Raw genomic sequence first — 13184 nt, 5'->3', positions numbered from 1 at the left:
GTCTGGTGTTTAATAATAAAAAGTTCATCCAAGCCTAATATCTGCTAATACAGCACATAGATAATGTTGTAGATGAGTTCCAGAAAAATACAATGAAGTGAAAAGTTCAACTCAATCTCTAATGCTTTATTTGAAAAATAAAACAGATCAGAGTTAAATATGCTATAGTATTCCATTGTATGCTACTCTGTAAGAGTATATGAGTATTATTTTATTTTCTTCCTTTTATATGCATTACATAAGTAAGTAAATATGTATGCTGACTCATCTGTGCTAGGAAATTCTTTAATATTTTTCTTTTCACTTTCTTTGAAATAGTAAGCTATGTGTATGTAGTTAGTTGCTTATGAGAAAAGACTCCAGCACGCCAGCTCTTTCAGTGGTGCATAAGTTACAGAGAACTCTCAAACCTACCCATCACTTCCTTTAGTGGTATTCCATTACTTGGCTATCTAGGTCTATATTAAATTGAATATCAGATCTTTCTAAGGCAGAGTAACTTCAGGAGTAAAACAGTTACTGAGGATGCTCTTATGCAATAAGGAAATTATACATGGTTCATTGCAACAGGCTTCCATTAAAAGCTTATTTCAGCAGGTGAAAAGCAGGTTGCAGTGCTGATTCTCAATACTGCTTTGGGATGTTGGGTTGATTTATGATGCAAACAAGGAATCATTTCTTACAATAGCCCACCCTAGTCATTGTCTACCATGAAGTTTTCCAAAGTATGTTCTCAACAGCCGTTACTCTGGAAAATTCGTAGGAATTCCAACCAAAACCTTGAACTAAAAGCTTTCATAATAAAATTCAACTAAGAAATACATATCTGTATTTCATCCCAGAAGGAAATGATAGGATTGTTTTTCAATTTTTTTATGAAAGTATTTGATCACAAACCTTTTGCAAGGATATCTTTTCACTATTTTAAAAACATGCTCTAACAAGATTATCTCTAATTTTTAAACTTCTTGAGCAGCCAGAGAGCAAGCTGTTGTTTCTAAAAGTCGTGATGAATCCTTATTCCATCCAATTCACTGGCTCAAAGACTCCACTTTTAGCTCCAATTCCTGTCTGGTTGTTCCTGGATGCAAGAATAGAAAAGGAAGGTTTCCTGTTTCATTCTTTCCTCTGTTGCTTGAAAACAACATTATATTACATCACAAAACCTTGGCTTTTCCCTAAGAGCACTCATGGAGATCTTCAAAAACTTTCCTGAAGCTCTTACTTGAACTGACATAAGAACACTCTGAGTGTCGCATTTGTTAAGTGTCAAATCACAATGAAATTGTGGAACCATAGTCAGAAAAGCAGAATCCTACTGAAGCTGAGAAATGGCTTAGATGGAAGAGAGAAGGCCTTTTGTTTCTTTTTAGCTTTCTCAGCTTTATCACTACTAGCATTTTTGATCAGGTAATTTGCTTTAATGGGATGAGGGCATAGGGGCTTTTACATGATATGAACTACTATTACTAGCATCTATCTAATAAATACCAGTAGGAAACACCTCAAATGAGGAAAGCAAAAATGTCTTCAAATATTGTGTGTGTCCTATGGAACAAAACTGTCATCTGACTGGGACTCATTGAACTGGTAAATAATGGAATAATTAGTGTTTAAAAAGGACTGTCCAGCAAGTGCTTGTGTTTCATGCCTCTAACCTTAGCTTCTTAGGAAGCTGAAATCTGAGGATCATGGTTTGAAGCTAGTTTAGACACATAAAGCCTCCACATTTTTACCTTAGATTACCCAGCAAAAAAGTTGAATTGAAGATGTGGCTCAAGTGGTAGAGTGCCAGTTGTGAGCAGAAAAGCTGAGCTAGTGTAAGGCCCTGTGTTCAAGCCCAGGTGGTATAGGATGAATAGGAGAATGGTAGATTAAGACCCCAAGAAGATGTAATAGAATGTCCAGTTACCCGGGTGTAGTTTACTGCTGTAACAAGAACCTCCAATGAGGCATATCTTTCTGTATAAATGGCTGTGTAGTTCCCTCTTACATGTGCTCAGAGCTTGTCAGGTGACTTGCCATGGCCGATGAAGTATCAGCAAGTACAAGCTGAGAGCTGAAAAGTACTCCACCTGCCCACTCCGTGAATACTGTTACTTTAGGACCAACTCACTGCCAGTCTCCACCAGACACTGCCAGCCACTGCCAGTCACTGCCAGCCACTGCTGGCTTCTTCCAGTCACTGCCGACCTCTGCCAGCCACTGCCAGCCTCTGCCATCCACTGCCAGCCACTGCCAGCTTCTGCCGGCCACTGCCAGACTCTAAGCTGTGGCCAACCTCCTACCTGAGCCTTGCCCGGTTAATGGTGAGGGTTATGAGGACATTACACAGTTTCTGTGTCCACACTGTATGTGATGGCTTGCATTGGCCATGGCCATAGGGGTGGAGAAGACAGACACTGGTAGAGAGGTGGAGATAACTCACCGTATTTGCAAGCCTGCGATCTCGATGACTTCCAAGAAAGGGCTCCAGGGAAGGGGTGTAAAAATCAGAAACCAGGGTGGAAGGTGAAGTGGAGACTCTGACTGGAGGCTGCCAGGCCAACTCTGAACCATGCCCACGATGTGGTTTAAAACATGAACTTATTTGGAAAGACTCCACTGTGCATGTAGGATGGGGAAGAAATTTAGTAATGGTCTGAAGCAGCTGGAAAGCCCTAGGGTTAACAGGTGCACTGAAAAGCGGCTTATAGTGTGTGGAGACCGGCTGTGGAGCCGCAGGAAGACATGGACTAAACCTGCTTCCAAGAAGAGACCCATTTCACCGCATGAGCTGCCCCATGTCCTCAGACACTCCCTCCAACTCAGGCCTCCGAGGTGATGGCTGGGGCAGCCTGGGTGCAGGGCCCATCCTGAGGTCAGGGAGACCTCAGACCCTGCAAGCAGGCCAGAGAGCCGTGGATCCCCACTGTGCGGCAGCCATAGTGCACCACAGCTGAATGAAACATGCAGAGGCTGGACTGCCCGAGCTGCCTGTCTGGTTCCCGGAGAGAAAGGCCTCCAAGCTCTCGTTTTTGCCTAGGCATTCTGCTCCTGCTGGTCATCCTTCTGCCCCGCAAAGCTCGGCAGGCCCGGCCCCAGCCCCACCCCTGCCTCACCCTATCCTGGCTCTGCCCCCCTGCTTGGCTCCGCCCCACCCAGGCCTGTCCCACCATGTCCAGGAAAGCAGAAGCTCACAGCTGGAGGTGGAGGCTAGAGACCGAGCCTTCATCCCTGCCTTGGAGGGCAAAGTCAGGTCCTGTGAAATGAGCAGCCAGTGCTGCATGCTGGGTGCTCCAGGGAGGTCAAGGGTGCATCGCCCTGAGTTCCAGGGACCAGGTGGAAGCCCCGCTCGCCCAGCCACGGTGACCAGCCTGGACGCCTCATCCCTCTCGGACACTTCCACCAGTGGTTAGCCCCCCTCCCTCAGACTCAGGGACTGGCCACTCCTTGCATGGACCAGCTCCTGGCCTGGCCCCTGGTGTGGCTCCCGGAGTGGTCCAGGACCAAGTGCAGCTCACAGCAAAGAGCTCCCCTGCCAGCACTGGCAGCACGGATGTGCTTAGGGCCCTGGAAGAGTGGGCCCTGGCATGGCTGCGCTCAGACTTCATCGGCTGCCATGTGAACTGCTCAGGCAGCCTGAAGTAGGAGGAGTTCAGGGCACTGTGCTGTGAGCTGAGTCTGCGGCCCATAGACACTAGGCCATGGCCCAATGCCTGAACTCCAACTCCAATGGAACCATCACCTTCCAGGAGTTTGTGAGCTGCTTCCCAAGGGCAGCAGAGTGCCAAGGGCCCAGAACGGGGGTTGAGGTCCAGAACTACAACCAAAACCACCACAGCCTCAACCACGACCACGAGCACCACGACCACCAGCACCACAAGGACGAGGATAAGGACAACGAGGATGAGGACTGGGAAGGTGGCCCGGATGTCCTGGGGAGCTGGGCAAGGCCCGAAGGCCGCTCTTGGTGGGACTTCCAGGGAGGACTGGGGGCAAAGCCAGGCTCATTCCCAGGTGTGCAGGTGGTGATGGTGGTGGTGGTGGTGACTTTTGGGGTGTTCAGTCTTGGTCCCTTTCTGGGCCCCTTTCTCCTGCTCACTTGGCTTTTCTCAGGAGAGGCCTGAGGGCTCTCCAAGGAGCCAGCTAGCAGGCTGACCCCTGGCAGGGCTGTCCGGATGCAGGGATCCGTAGACCAGGCTCCTGCCCAGGCAGCGAGCCCATTCAGCATCCTCCAGGTAGGCAAGGAAACTTGGTTGTGCTTAGGCCCAGATTGTTCACAAGTGCCCACTACACACCAGGCATTGTACATAGGTGTTCACAATTGCCCAGCACTCACCAGGCCTTGTACACATGTGTTCACGAGTGACCACCACACTCTGTTCTTAGGAACAGAAGAACTGGCTTATTACACAATAGAATAAAATAACAAATTTCTGTCTATGAGAGAAATAATTGAATACCAAATTTCTCATTTAGTTCCCAGGAGGGAAGGAATGCAAGCAGGCCAGACTATAGGACATCTAGGGAGGAAAGACAAAGAAAAGTTTCATCTTCATCTGCATCAATCCCTGTCTTGGAGTCAGGTCTCCAGTTGTTAGTTCTACTATTTATTCCCCATCTCCCCCATTCAGTTAATGCTGAGAAGGTTCTTCTGCTTTCTGTTTGGATTTTTAGTTAAAATTGTATTGAGCTCTTTTTGTTATTACTAAAATTGAAAAGATAGTACATTGGCTGATGGTTTGCCTGAGTCTCAGAAAAGGATATTTTGTTCCTATGTGTATCAGGATGCTTACTACTTACTGGCTTTGCACTCCACACATTTGTAAGGCAGACTTGAGGTAGGACAGGGAAGAGAGGAGTTCCTCCTCCCTCCCAACCTCCAGTCTGGGGAGTTCAGGGCTCTGGAACTGCTTCTAGAGAAGGAGCAAGTGACTCATCCTGCCATTAGAGGGCTTGTGTAGAGAAAGTGAGTGTGGCAGTTGATCTTTTCTATTTACAAATGAGGTGAAACCAGTGTCTCCTTCAGGGTGGGAGGAAAATGTAAATATGGCTACACATTCTGCTCTTTCTTTGAATCATCTTTCAGTGTAACTTGGTCCAGCTAACTAAGAATAATAATACTTTCAGGAATGAAAGCCTGTTCTTGAGGGTTCACTCCTATAATCCTAGCTACTCAGGAGACTAAAACCTGAGAATCTTATTTTAAGCTAGTCTGAAAACAAAAGTCCAGGAAATTCTCATCTTTAATTAAATCCACGAAAAGGTGGAAGAAGAGTTGTGGCTTTGCCCAAAATAAGCAAGGGGCAGTGCTGGCACCCAAAAACAACAACAACAAAATCATAAAGCAGTTTTAGGAATCAAGTATTCATACTGTCCATATTTGTGTACATAAGATCTTTCCAAAGTTATCCAGTATAGGAACAGATGGTTAACCTTTAAATGATTATTGAACTTTTTTTGTTTTCAAAGATCATTCCACCAATCAGGAATTCATATCATTGGTAGAATTATTACTATCATATGCCTTTCCAAACGTTCATAGGTTATTGTATTTAATTAGCACGAGTCTCACCTGGTAGATTTGTCTCCTAAGCCCCACCTTTCAATGTGAGATTAACGAGTACAATATTTGCTTTACTGAACTTGTCATAGTAGAAAACAACTCCACTTGAGTTGGTTCACCTGAACTTACCATGGCAACCATTGGCTGTTTTGGTAAATTGGATTGCTTTTACCCAATTTCTTGATGTAGCTGTTGGTCCACCTATCCTTTCAACCAAAAGTTACTAAAAAAAGTCTTTTGTTATTGATAATGTTGTCATTAGTTCTGCAAACTTTACTGAGTGACCTATTTATACCAGATACTGTCTTAGCTATTCTTGTATGTTCTAGGGGACAAAGATAAGATAAAATTCAGAGTATGGGTGAAACATTTCTCAAAAGTTTCACTAAAGAATATTTAAAGGCAAGAGGGTTATTTGCAGGAAGTTGCGATATTGTGGATCCCTTTAGTAGAAGTTTTTTCTTTATACAAAACTGGGACCTGATTTTAGAAGCCTGTGCTAACTAGGCAGGTGCTCTATCATGCTTTCAGCCCCTTCTTCTTTTTTTATTTTATTGTGAAAATAATGTACAAAGGGGTTACAATTACATGGGCAAGATAATGAGTACATTTCTTATCAAGCATTAGCCCCTTCTTCTTTAGTGTTTTTTTCGTTTTTCTTTTTTCTTCAAATACCGTCTTGGCATTTATGCCCTGGTGGTTCTGGTCTATAATATTCTTTAATCTACCTACTTCAGCTTGGGTGACAAGCCCATGTCATTAAACCTAGCTTTTTATTGGTTGAGAAGAGGTCTCAGGAATTTTTGTTGTTGTTGTTCAGATGGGATCTTGAGAGTTTTTTGATCAGACTGATGGAAATCTTGATTGTCCCTATCTCTACCTACATGCAGCTGGGATACCAGATGTGAGCCACTTCACTGGTCCTTGTAGTTTTAACCTTTAACTACTTGTTTATTTTATTAGTCATTAAGGGGAGTGTGTGTGTGCGTGTATGCATTCGTGCATGTGTGAGCAAGCTCATGCATGGGCATGCATGCACACATATGTGCTAAAACTGGGGCTTAAACTCAAGGCCTGGGTGTTATTCCTTAGCTTTTTTACTCAAGGCTGGCACTCGACCACTAGAGCTGCAGCTCCATTTCTGGCTTATTGCTCTGTAATTGGAAATGAATCTCATGGACTTAATCCTGCCCCAGGTGGATTCAAATAAAATCCTCCAGATCTCATTCTCCTGAGCGCAAAGGATGATAAACATAATTTTAATGACTGGCAGGGCTTATTTTAATATAAAACATTGTGTCTTCTTCTGAGGGGAAAAGTGTCTGTCTAGGAGAGTGAGCTTTGTGTCTTTGTTCCCCACCCGACACTGTCTTATCAGATAGCTCTCTTCCCCATGCCTGTCCAGTTTGAGAAGAGTGGTTGTTAGATTTAAGATTGTAAAGAGGTAAGAGGTAAAGAATGGTCATTTTGACAGGATTTCCTCTTCCATATTGAATCATAATATTGAATGACTTTGGATTAAATTCTCCAATCTCCAATAACTGTGAGATTATAGAAGAAATAAAATTATGTGGTAAGAGGTTGAAAGTAGCATTTGTGATGTGTGTCAATACATTCTTCAGTTTGGATCTCTTAGGAAGTCAGGGACTGCTTTCCTCAGGTTGGTGAGAGAAGTGGCCTAGAAGGCATGGGACCTGTCATCTTCCGTTTGGCAGGTGTAGATGGTCTACAAGCTCAGTTTGGGTTTACTACTTCCTGTTGAGATAGAATCATATTTTCCTTATTCTGTCTGTCAGATGAGACAGAATGCAGGATGGAAGGGGATACCAGTTCAAGAGAAGATCTGGAAATAGGAGTTGTGTTCAGGGTGATGTGGGGAGACAAGAGGGAAAATTTACAATGCAGCTTAGCTCATGTCCGGCTCCTGGGTCTTTGTCTTGGTGAAAGGGAGTTTTGTATATAGTAAGTATTCTGCAGATGTTTGCTGAGTGAATCAAATAGTCTATATTCTTGGATTCACTTCCCAGTTTATACGACAAACCAAATATCCTTGAGATTTGTGCATGAAAAACAAGGAGTTTTATGAAGAATTTATTTTTCAATGACAGAATGAATAAGGAGAAGTAGACAAAAGGAGGCCTTGAAGATATTGGCCCTTGATAATGATCTTTATACTTTCTGAGTGGAAAAATATCTTTAGCAACTTCTAATCTTTAGAAAATGCTTCTAGATTGGTAAAATGTGTCAGGTCTATTCAAAATGCAGGTAACCGTCAGGACACCATTTTTCTGGACATGCTTTTAATTCTTTCTGTTTGTTGTAAAGACTTCAAAGAAGTTAGATTTAAAAAGCCTCTTTATGTCTTCTAACTCGCCTAATTTCCACTAGCCCTGAACTACATCCTAAGCACTGGAGAAAATACACCTAATCAACTAATCAGCCAGTCAGCCAGCCAGCCAGTCAACAGGTCAGCCAACCAATCAACCAACAAATAAATTTCATTGAGAAAAACCAATACTATGCATGTGCAAATTGTACATATTGGAAATGAATGTATCTCAGTCTAACTCTGCCAATAGAAGTGATCTCTAAACTCAAAGGGAAAGGCTTAACAATTGTAAATCAGTTCCACTCAGTTGTGATGGCTTGAAAAAACAAAGTGGCAGAAGCTAAGTTTCCTTAGTGGTCAGGGTTTCTTAGCATTTCTTCTTCTTGGTTTCCTTGTTAGGCTTTTCCAATGTGGAAAAGACTGAAAGAGCACCTCTTTGGTAATCACGTTCTTTGTAGTCTCTTCTCTTCTCTTCTTTGGCTGTCTTAATTTACATGATTTTGCAAAATGGTAACGGAAAAGAGAGGTGGAGGCCAAAGAAGACATGAACCCAACAAGGAATAACAGAAGGAGGGGCTGTGTGGTGAGAGGGAGCCAAAGACTGATCAGCAGAGAGTTGGAAGGAAAGAGAGACAGGCTCATTGATTCCATCTTGTCTCAGTTTCCCCCATCTTCCACCTAGTGAGCTTTTGGCTTTGACCCATCTTGAGATGATAGAAACAAATCTACTTTTCTCTCTTTGGTCTCAGCTCTTCTCTTCCACAGGTGAGTATTTCAGCATTCAGAGTGTGGTTGTAGAGTTAAAAGACAAATGTATATTTTAATGCACATGTGCTATAATACTTGATTCTCTCCCAAGGAGATATTTATTCCAGCCTTGAATCCCAAGGGTGTGTTGCACTACAGTCCTGGGTGAGGTTTAAGGGTAGTTTTGATAATGGGTTTAACATCAGTTTTCTGGAGGTATCTGTGTCTTTTCTGGATCTTAACCATGAACCAGTGTTCTACCCTCACCTTTACATTTCTGCCGATGTCTATATCTGTCTATAGATATCTGTATCTGTATCTTCAGCTACATACCTATCCAAAGATAACTATATGTAGGTATATACAGATATAGACATAGGTAGATATAGACATAGATAGGTAGATAGATATAGACAAAGGCAGAAATATATATATATATATATATATATATATATATATATATATATATATATATATTTCTTTGATCTTTTAAACTATTGCTGTTCTTACTCCATTTAATATATATTCCACTATAATCATGTATATAATTGCCCGGCTGAATGAGAGAAGCAGTGTGTTAAAAACCACAGCTCCACTTTTAACCTTTTGACTTCCTGGTGCCTTTTCACTATGTGCATAGCTTAGATTTTATTGTGTGTACTTGCTGGTAGTAGTCATATTGGATTCTAATATTTGAATACAATCTGTTCTGGCTGTATATGGAAGGTGGCCTACTCTTACCCTCAGATCTCACTGTCCAGAAGTTTATTCTCAGAATTTGAAAAGAGATGATATATTTTGCTCTTACAGTTTAGTCAAAAAGGAAATAAGCTCCAGGGCACAGGTGGCTCATGCCTGTAATCCTAGCTACTCAGGAGGATGAGATCTGAGGATGATGGTTCAAAGCCAGCCAGGGCAAGGAAGTCCATGAGAACCACTAGAGAACCAGAAGTGGTGCTATGGGTCAAATGGTAGAGTGCTCACCTTGAGGTGAAGAATACAGGAACAGTGCCCAGGCCCAGAGTTCAAGCCCCATGAAAAAGAACAACAAAAAAGGAAATGAGCTTTAAACTAAGTGTCTTTGATACTATAAGAACTACAGACACTTATCTAGGTTTTGTTTGAACATGAACTTTTCTCCAAAATTATACCTCAAATTCATGGTCCTACTAGTCTTCTCAGTTTAAGCATTTAACATCTTTACAATTATCATCCTTTTAGCCTGGATTACTTCATCTTTTCCATCACCTCTATCCTGCTGTCCTGCTTTGAATAGACAGGTGGATGGATGAAAGGTGCATTTTTTCCCATCAGTTGTAGGGCTTGAACTCAGGACCTGGGTGCTGTCCTCCAGCAATTTTTGCCCAAGGATAGCACTCTACCACTATGAGCCACAACTCCCTTTCTGGCTTTCTGGTGGCTAGTTTAAGATAAGAGTCTAATAGACTTTCCTGCTCATGCTAGCTTGTAACTGTGATGCTCAGATCTCAGCCTCTTGAGTAGCTAGGATTACATATGTGAGCCTCCAGTGCCTGGCTTGAAAGACTGGAGATATATTTCCTCTTTCTAGCATTAGAGGATAGATAAAATCGTCATCACTGCATCACACATAACTGTAAAATATAGGTGGCACTTGAATGCAGGATGTAGTTGGAATGAAGAAATGGTATGAGATAACTTATCCTGGGTTCAGACTGCTTCCTTCCACTGTACTAACTTTGCATCAGGTAACAAAATGGAAAGTAAACACGAACTCCCAAAGGAAAATGCTGCTGGTGAAATTTCTCTATGATGTTTAACATTTCCTTTGAATCATTTTCTTGAACAAGTTCATTGCTTCATCTTGTAAGCATTAAGGATCTTCTAAGTGAAAATTTCTTATAATCTCTCAATTATAAAAGGCGAAAAGCTAATTTTAACCCTTGTCCATTTGCCCTTATAAAAACAAGATAGCTGAATTCATACTACCAACAGAGTTCTCTAATTCTTTTTCTGGTTCACTATTTTTTTTTGGTCTGCTGTGAGGCTTGAACTCTGGGCCTGGGTGCTGTCCCTGCACTCTTCAGCTCAAGGTGAGTGCTTTACAACTTGAAGCACAGTGCCACTTCCAGTTTTCTGGTGGTTTAATGGAGATAAGAGTCTCATGGACTGTTCCTGCCGGGGCTGTCTTTGAACTATGATCCTCATGAACCCTGACCTTCAGATGTCAGCCTCCTGAGTAGCTAGGATTGTAGGCGTGAGCCATCGGCGCCCAGCCTGATTCACTATTGACATTGTCTTTGACATAGAACTCAACGTAGACCTGACCTTGACCTCAACCTTTTTAAATATCCAGTAGTCCCTGGTACCTGAAAGACCTAGGATGCAGAGTAACAACCAGAACAGTGATGTTCTCCTTGCATAACAGAGCTTGGATACTCTTGGACACATCTCAGTCTATTCTCAAACGAGTCGTCAAAGACACTTCAGGGTGCTTACTTTTGTGTTGGAGGGCTTTTGTTTTGATAACAATCTAAGACAAATTAGTAAAAGCACATCCTTAGAAGAGCACAAAAAGTTGAAATTTTTGTGGTATCCATAGGAAAGTGATGAGAGGAATGGGTTTTGTCTGTGGCAGTGTGCTTGAGAAAGCCACCTGCAAATTCCCAGTACCATCTTGACATTGCCCCGGTTAATTTCATTTGAGTAAAATTGTATCTTCTGTCAGGTTAGCTGGACACTGTTAATTCTGACTGCACTGATTTTTTAAATATTGGCTATACGGCATAAAGATTTTGTATTGGTTATTTGTTCATTGAGAAGAAATGTGATAGAAAAATAAGACAACTCTGGAACTTTAGGAAATACTTCCTTTCATAAGTTCTACATGTTAATCAGGGATATGAGATATTTTCCTAAAGGGATTTGAAGTCTTCAAGAACTGTATAGATTTGATATTGATCTATTTTTTGTCCATCTGGATCATCTCCATAAATTAAATTGTGGAAGATGTTCATATTCAGCTACTAAATGATAAACAAAGAAAGTATCGCTTCTCTTCCCCCAAGAAAGAAACTCTTGTTTCATTTGCTGGTTTTTAATCATTCATTCATTCATCCATTCATTTCCTTACTTAAATCTGTGTGTGTGTGTGTGTGTGTGTGTGTGCCTGTGTGTATGTGTGTATCTACTATGAACCTGGTATTGTACCACACACTGAGTCCTTTAAAACAATATCCTGTGAAAGGTCAAAAATTGAGTAGGGTGCTGGTGGCTTATGCCTGTAATCCTAGTTACTCAGGAGGTTGAGATCTGAGTATTGTGGTTTGAAGCCAACCTGGGCAGAAAAGTCCATGAGACTCTTATCTCCAATTAATCACAGAAAAGCCAGAGTGGTGCTGTAGCTCAAGTGGTAGAATGCAAAAAGCTTAAGGACAGTGCCCAGGCCCAGAGTTCAATGCCTAGGAAAGGTGGAGGAAAAACAAGAAAAAGAAAAAAAAGAAAAATTGCCTGGAAATATTCTTTCTATCCAGCAGGTGAAAACACCAGCAATGTTGTCAAGTGGAGGGCATGGCTTGGCCCAGAACTTACTTGTGATGAAGAATCAGGCCAGATGCTGATTTTAGAGTATGTTTCTTCCTATGAAAGAGAAGTGACATCTTCTCTCTTCTGTGACCCAGCCACCATTCCCTATCTTCTTGTGGTGGCAGAATAGTTCCCTTGAGAGGATTTCACCACGTGTGGGCTGCATTTGGTGAAGTGGAGCTGGATGGGGCTTATGGACCCGGAGGCTAGGTATAATTGCCCTTTACATGTGTGAGGAAGAATCTTCAATTACTTCTCAGCTCAGGAGAGCCTGCTGCCCTGCAGGAGATTAAAGCACTGCTGACAACGATGTCTGATTTTAAGGGGGAGGGCATTTCTAAGTTTATATATGCAGTGAAAGTCCAGTGAGTGGCTAGGAAAGGGCATTTTTGCCACCACCAATTCCTACCTGTGAGTGTGTGCTGTGGACTCACATGTCAGGGATGGTCCCCTTTTCAAGATCTCTATTGATCTGAGCTTCTAGTTCCAGCCTGACTTAGAACTTGAGTGGGGTTGCTTTCCTCTTACAGGGGTGGGGTTAAGACTTTTTACTCAACGACTTTCTGTGTCTTCGCTATTATTTTTTTCTTGCGTATTGTCTGACTTTGCAGAATTACTTTGACCAAGCTCAAAAAATGTTGTCCAGTATTTTCTGCTCTAGGTTTTGCTGCCTTACTTAATAGGTCCATCTTTGGGAAGCCAGCCTGAGGAAAAGTGCATGACTCTTTCTGGAGAATAAACTAAAATAAAAAGGGAAAGGATCAGGGGTTAGCAAGTGATAGCACACTAGATCTAAGCAGGGAGCTCTCCATCCTGAAATATGAACACACTGGCAAAAGAAGAGTTATGTGGTTCGTTGCCAGGATCTCCAGGCAAAAGCTCTGTTTCCAGGGCAGAAGGCTCCTGGGAGGCTGGGGCAGTCTTCATTAAGGCTGACCTGAGCAGGAATGGCAGACGGTTTTTTCATACATGATACGTTAATCTGTAATTCATAAC

The sequence above is a fragment of the Dipodomys spectabilis genome, unplaced genomic scaffold, assembly GCF_019054845.1.
Source record: "Dipodomys spectabilis isolate Male_0828 unplaced genomic scaffold, ASM1905484v1 ptg000254l, whole genome shotgun sequence".
In the NCBI taxonomy this organism is placed as follows: domain Eukaryota; kingdom Metazoa; phylum Chordata; class Mammalia; order Rodentia; family Heteromyidae; genus Dipodomys; species Dipodomys spectabilis.
Note: the sequence above shows the minus strand (reverse complement) of the source record.